This window comes from Callorhinus ursinus, unplaced genomic scaffold, assembly GCF_003265705.2.
Source record: "Callorhinus ursinus isolate GAN/ISIS: 27379988/994484 unplaced genomic scaffold, GSC_fseal_2.0 scaffold51, whole genome shotgun sequence".
NCBI classification, from domain to species: domain Eukaryota; kingdom Metazoa; phylum Chordata; class Mammalia; order Carnivora; family Otariidae; genus Callorhinus; species Callorhinus ursinus.
The window spans coordinates 8,706,179-8,712,857 of record NW_027397113.1 but is presented as its reverse complement, the minus strand read 5'-3'; the positions used below and the strand labels follow the sequence as shown (position 1 = coordinate 8,712,857).

The 6,679-nt window shown below is 59.8% G+C and overlaps 1 protein-coding gene across 5 annotated transcripts in view; it reads left to right on the top strand.

Moving 5' to 3' along the window:
* The first annotated feature begins 591 nt into the window (after positions 1-591).
* The window catches only part of DAGLA (diacylglycerol lipase alpha), a 62,419-nt gene continuing 56,331 nt past the window's right edge, over positions 592-6,679 (top strand). For 2 of the 5 annotated variants that reach the window (XM_073883634.1, XM_073883635.1), the window contains exon 1: positions 650-722. The gene's annotated coding sequence lies outside the window, so the exon portion shown is untranslated. Of the gene's footprint in view, positions 723-804; positions 1,053-6,679 lie in introns of those variants that run through there. The other 3 variants (XM_073883633.1, XM_025878770.2, XM_073883636.1) reach the window with 3 other exon arrangements.

Below are 6,679 nucleotides of genomic sequence, written 5' to 3'. Positions count from 1 at the left end.
TGTGTGTGTGTGTGTGTGTGTGTGTGTGTGTGTGTGTGTGTGTGTGAAGCCAAATAGGAGGGGAGATTTTCTTCAGTTACCAGGAATTTACAATTGACCAAGGGCCCCTCTGGATGTCAGGCACGATGCTGGGCACTGGGGGGATGGGGAACGACGGCAGGACACAAGTGATGGAGTGTTCCGACCCCTCACGGACCACTCAGTCACCCCGAGGAGGTGGAACCCATCTCTGTCTTTCCTCCCCCTAAATGAACCAGTTCTCCAGTGATCCTACTTGCTTTTTTACCTCTCCCACGCTAAACCCGGTCACGCGGGGCCTGAAGGAGGTGGACCCAGGCGCTCCCTTCCCCGCTTGCCGCACGGCGGGTCCTGCCCCTGCCGGCCGCCTTCGGAGCCCCAGCGGCGGCCAGAGCCGGGCGCCCACCGCCCCCACGCTGCGGGCCCGCGCCTGCCAAGGCTCGGCTGGCCCCGGCCTCGGCGCCGCTCCCCTCCCTGACACCAGGGGGCGCTGCCGCCCCACGACCGTCGCCATGGTCACCGCTGGCGGCGGAGTGGGGTTTACGTAAAGGACGCAGCGTCCCCCGGGGGGCGGAGGCGGCCTTCGCGCCGGCGCCGGCGCCCTGCGGAAGCGGCGTTAGTGAATCGGGGCCTTGGGGAGCCCAGGATGGAGGTGGCGGTCGCGGCGGCGGCGGCGGCGGGCCGAGCCCTGCGGAGGGCGGGAGGTAAGGGGGGCCGCGGGCGCGGCGGGTCGGGCCTCGGGCGCGGGCGCGGTGTGAGCGGCGCGACGGGCTGGGCAGGGTCCAGGGCGCGCGGCGGCCGGCCCGACGGGTCCGCTGGCAGAGGTGCGGCTGCCACGAGCGCCGGTGGCAGGTGTGAGATCCGTGGAGCTCCTGGCACCGGCGTGGGGATGGTGAAACCCGTGGCACGGGCGTGGGCAGCGTGGGGCTGGCACAGGCAGCGTGGTTTCCCTGGCACGGGTGTCAGAAGACTCACCCCCGCCCTGGTGTGGTGGTGGCCGCTCAGGTGTGAGGCGGGTGCAGCCCTGTGTGCAGGTAGGTGGTGGGCACCGCGCTAGGACTGGTTCGAGGTGTCGGTGGCCAGTTTCTAGGCGCCTGGTGGTGCTCCTGGCATGGGTGCTACGGTGTTGGATGGTTCTGGCCTGACATGGTCTGGAATGATGGCACCTGGACATGAAGAATCAGTGTCCTCAGCATGACAGGACTTCCTGGTGTGACTGCGAGAAATGGCCTTGGCACAGCATGGTGCCGGGGGCTGCTTGGCCCCAGGAGGGGAGACTCCGTGGCTCCCAGCCTGGTCGATGGGAAGGGTAAGTGTCCATCCTGTCACTCTGGTGATGATGAGGGTCATGGCCTCTGTCAGCGGGGCCCACTTTTAATGCCTCTTGGGTACACCGGGACTGAGGAAGGAGAAAGGCTGGGAGAAGGTTGGTGTCCTTTATTAATGGACATGAAAGAGTGATGCCAGGAGATGCTTCTACCATGAGGAACCCAATGGTGACCCAGATGGAAACCTGACCAGGTACTAGCATTGTCCTGGGCTCATGTATTCATCCAGTTTTGCACAAGGAGGAAGGGGGGAATGGTTCTCAGCTGCGATCACTATACTTGAACATGTGTCACAAGAAATGTGCAGGACTGAGAGGTGACCCGTGTCAGAGCACTGGGAGAGTTGGTGCACCATCTGTCTGTGCTCTCCGGGCCCTGTCTTTACTTTGGGTTGATGCTTCACTCCAGGGTAGCTGGGAGCTGGTTCTCTTCTTTGATGCTTGGGAGCCTTTGAGTCCAGAGGATCACTGGGGCGGGGGGGGGGGGTGGGGGGGGGGGGTTACTTGAAAGATGAATCTGCAGCCACTGGGAGTGTGCCAGGATTGCGTCTGCTCCCACCAGTCTTTTGGGAAGCGTTGGGTGAGGGTCTCACTCTGTGCCGCGTGGCGTCTACCTCGCAGAGGGGCAATTTAGAGTTCCAGGGAAGTCTTCGGATGTGGGGGGCATCTTTAGGACTTTGGGGATCTCTGGGGGGCAGTGGAAACGGGGTAGAAGAATAAAGGGGGTGAACTTGGGCTGCGCCTGGGGAAGGCCTTTAGTAGGAGTCCAGAAGAACGATGTGGAGGGTATGGGAGATTGGGGTGGTGGGTGGCATCTCGTTTGCCAAAAGGTAGGTGCTTGGGGATTCCACTGAGATCCCTTAAAGCTGGCGTGTCGTCCCGGTGCACAGGGAGCCAGAAGACTTACACTCCAGTCTTAGCTGTGTGACCTTGGGCAGGTGACTACCTCTCAGATCCATGTCACCAAATGGTCACAGAGGAGGAAAGGAGATGGTGCACATGGAAACAAACGCTCTGTAAACAGTGAAAGGCTGTACAAAGGTCAGAGATTCTCATCAGGTAGAGAGACCAGGGTGGGAGGCCATAGAAGTGGAGGCCTGGAATGTGCTGGGGAGAAGGCAGCCGGAAGGTCGAGGGCCTGTCACAGGGAATTAGAGGCCCTGAGTGTCAAGGCTCCTGGTGGGGGGGAAAAGTGGGATCTGTTGACACTGTGAGTCAGCTGCTGAGCTGGATCCAGGCCCCAGGTCTCCCGAGGACGGTCCCGAGCGCGTGGCCGCAGCAACTGTATTGTCCTGCAGGAGCGGCCCGAGCACGAGGAAGCTGTCGCTTGCCCTGCAGACACGCCTCATGGTCGCACAGGGCCGGGAGGTGTATGTGGCTGATGGATCTGGGGGGCCCGTGTGGTGGGGAGACTTGGAAGGGTGTGTGTTTTCTCTTGAGAATTTCCTTTGGCTCCGGGTTCTGAGGATGGGGGTGGGGAGCAGTCGCATCAGCATTTTTGGGGCTGTGGCCTGAGGAAAGCAAAGTGGGTCAGAGCCACCAGAGTGGATGCAGGGCTGGGTGGTCCTGCCAGAGAGGTTGGGGCTGCGTGACAGGAGGTCTGGGGGCAGTGGGGGGGTGCTAGTGGACCCGGGGGCAAGGAGAAGGGGCAATGGGCACCCTCCGAGGGGTCCTCCGAGGGCGGATGGGTGCGGCACAGATTCCCCAGGACGTCTCACCCCACACGGCCCCGCTTCCATCCGAAGGGCCTTCCCACATGGGGAAGGTGAGGCTGGCTGCAAATTGCTTTGCTTTCTGCCTCCAGGGGCCTAGTTCCTGACAACAGGCTGAATTACAGACCCCATGAGCTCAGGCCCACTTCTCAAGCACTCCGTGTGAGGGTCTGTTTTAGCCAGCAACCCATCTACCAGCTTGCTCCCTGAGGCAGAAGGGTTTTGCCCCATGTCCAGGCTGCAGTGTCAAGCCTCGTGGGTAGCAGAAGGACACAGCTCCGCCAGACCCAGGGTGGTGAGCTGACTTTTCCACGCTGTGGGACTCACCCTGGCGCAGTGGCTGCTGCCTGGGCCCCGGCAAGGGCTTCCTGGACCATTCCTTCCCAGGTTGGTGGGAGGGCTCCGAGGCCTGTCCCACACGCTCCCGGCAGCGCCCTTCTCTGCCTTGCTGGGAGTTGCCCACACTTCAGCTCCTGCTTGGGGAGCTCTCCACAGTGGAAGCCCGTCAAGAGGCAGCCTGGAGCCTCCCCGTTGTGAATGTTCAGCGTTCACGTCCCCTCAGTTCCCCCTCCACACCTCGGCCCGTTTGTTCTGATCTGTGGCTCAGCCTTATGGTCTTGGGCTTCGGGAACCCTTTGCAGCCGCCCCTTGCCATCTGCTTGGGATGCTGGGACTCTGCACAGCAGGGCTGGGTGGCAGGCGGGGCAGATAGGAGACAAGGAGGAGCTGGCCTCCGTTCCCCAAAAGCAGAGCTGAGCTTTCTTCCGAGGCTTCAGGGTTTGAGCCAGCAGGGAGCCCAGCCCGGTCAACACCCCTGGTCCTTAGGCACAGATGCTGCTTTTGAGCAGACCCCAGCTGGGGTAGGGGGCTAGTCACATAGGAGTGGACATCAAGGGCCGAGATGTTTTCAGCTCTGGTCCTCAGTCCTATTCCCATTGCTTTGTCCATGTTTCTCCAAAAGTTGCTTAAGTCAGCTCCTGGCAACCTTCGTTCCTCAGCTGCCTCATAAATCATGGTGCCCGGCTGCCCTGCTTCAGGGGTGCCAGGGAATTGGGCATCTCTGGACGGAGGATTCTGGACCAGAGCTGAGGGTGCCAGGCCAGCCGGCCACAGCTGAAGGCACAGCCTGTTGCTGGAAGCCACTCCTCCTCCAGCCCTCCTGCCAGGGACCAGAGGGGGACCTCAGGATTTAATCACCTGTTGGCCCAGCGCTCCACCGGAGTTCAGCTTCTCACTGGAATCACCTTACATTACGTGCTAGTGGACCGAGCAAGTAGCGCTGGGGGAAACATCAATGAGCGTGTGGTCAGGGGAAGATAAATCTTTTAGAACCGCGGAGCCCGGGACATTGCAGGATGTGGTTACCTCCCCAGCGGGCAAGGCTGAAAATGGTTTCTCTTGATTTCCTTTTCTCCTCTCTGACTTTGGCTGGGCTGGATCTCTCTGGGGTGGACCGGGGAGTGTGCGTGTAGGTGAGGAAAACCCAGGAGACCGCCCGGACACCCCCCCACCCCTCCCCCGACCTTGGCCGCAGAGGGAGCAGTCCAGGAGATGAGGCGGAGGGGAGTGCTGTGGCCACAGGTGAGGGTGTGTTTGGCAGGAACGCCCAAGCCCTCCCCACGCTGGTGGTTGAGATGAGCAGGGGTGGGGCTGTTTCCGAGGCAGGGCCGTCCGGGGATTGCACGTGTGTGTAGCCGCGTGTGCCCGGAGCTTTCTGTGGGAAGTGAGGGCTGAGGGGGCGGTGTGGGAACTTGTGGGCTCCTGTGTCTGGCTGGCCTGGTGTCAGTGGGTGTGAGGAGCGGGGCGTTGCTGGGTTCCACGGAGCAGGAGAGAACAGTGGGAGTGGGGCGGGGGGTGGGCGCCTTCCAGCTGGGTGGAGGGGGGCATGTCTCTGGTTGTGATTCCTACGGAAGGAGCCTTTCTGCTTTCTCGGTATTCCTTAGAAGGAAGCCCAGGATGGAGGTGTGGCTCTCCAACGCCCGTATGTGCTCGCTCATGCCTACTTCCGTACTCCTCCTCAAGCCCCCCTGGAAGTCAGCTGGAGATAGTCCACTTGGACGACAGAAGGTAGCATGGTAGCCCTGGGCGTTAAGACTTGGGGCTCTGTGGTCAGACAGACCCGGATTTGAATCCTGGTACCTGTCTATACCTCAGTTTCATCATCTGTAAGATGGAGACAATAAAACCTCCAACCAGGGTGGTTGTAAGAATTCCACGACCTAATAATGTCTGGCGAGTGGAAAGATCATGATGAAAGCAGGAACGCGCGCGCGCGCGCACACACACACACACACACACACACACACACACAGGTGTTTTTGCTCTTATAGTCAGAATGTTTTCTACGGAAAAGCAGTTACATGACGATCTGCATATGTTAGTACCAAGGAAGATGTGATAGGTCATGACCTTTTTCTTGATAAGGAGAAGTTAGCTCTACCCAACCCTTGGCTTGGATAGAATCTTGCTTATCTGTCAACAGAATCCTACGCAGGAATAATGTCTTGACCCCTGGGGACGGTTTCCACTTGGAATTCATCAGAAGTCCTTTCTTGAGCACCTGCAGGGTTTTGGGCTCGGTGAGGCCATGGAGATGAATTGGGCATACGAGCTTATAATGTATAAACTCTGCCCTCCAAGTATTCGAAGTCTATCAAGAAGCTACATGATGGACATAAAGGTCTGTGCCACAGTTCCAGGAGAGGGGCCACTATAGGCCAAAGGAGGTTGAGCAACTTGAACGAGGGAGGTCAGCAGAGACTTAGGTGGTGATGGCCTTTAATCTGGGCCATCCAGGTGATGGTAGAGAAAGTGGCAGCAATGGGGGATGTGGCCGGGAACGTGAGGTGCTGGCGGGTTGTGGTCCAGCTTGAGCGCACATGGAATGGAAGCAGCAAAAGCGAGGGTTGACAAAGTGACTTGGAGCTGGGTCCCCGGGAGCATGACAGCAGGGTTGGGTCTGTGGAAAACACGGGCAGCCGCTGAAGTGTTCTGAGCAAGAGGGTAGGGGCAGGCATCTCCATGGGCCTCACCTCCATAGGCATCTGGCAGCAGGTGCCAGGAGTAGGGAGGCCGGTGGGCACTAGGGCAGTTCCCAGGTACGGAGGGCCCTGGGGAGGAAGGGGGGAAGGACCAGCCTGCCTGATTATGGAGGGGAGGTAGAAGCCAAGAGATCTGTCCGTTTGGTCAGTAAGGGGTGGGCAGGGGAAGGGCCAGGAGGCCAAGCCCAGGATCAGAACTTTCTGTTGTCTTGATTCCTGTCTGTTCCGGCCTGGGAGTCTGAGGAGAGGCTCTCAGGGACCCCCGTGAGGCTGGTTGTTCTGCCTGCAAGGCTGCTCTCATCCCCGAGGACCCATCGAGGGGGTTCCAGGGTTCCTGGCATTTATTTCCAGGCATTTGATCATTTTCTCACCAAATTACCCCTTAAAATTTCGCCTGCCTGAGTTCAGCCCAGAAGGTTACTATTCTGGGAAGTTTCATCAAAACCCTTGCAGCGTTTGAGAGTTCTCTGAGCTGGGGGGCAGGTGGGAGGAGAACAGGGCTTGTCTTCACCTGTGTTTTAGGGGCCACCAGTTCCAGTACCAGGAGATGCTCCTAGCCGCGAAGCCCGCCAGGCAGGGGG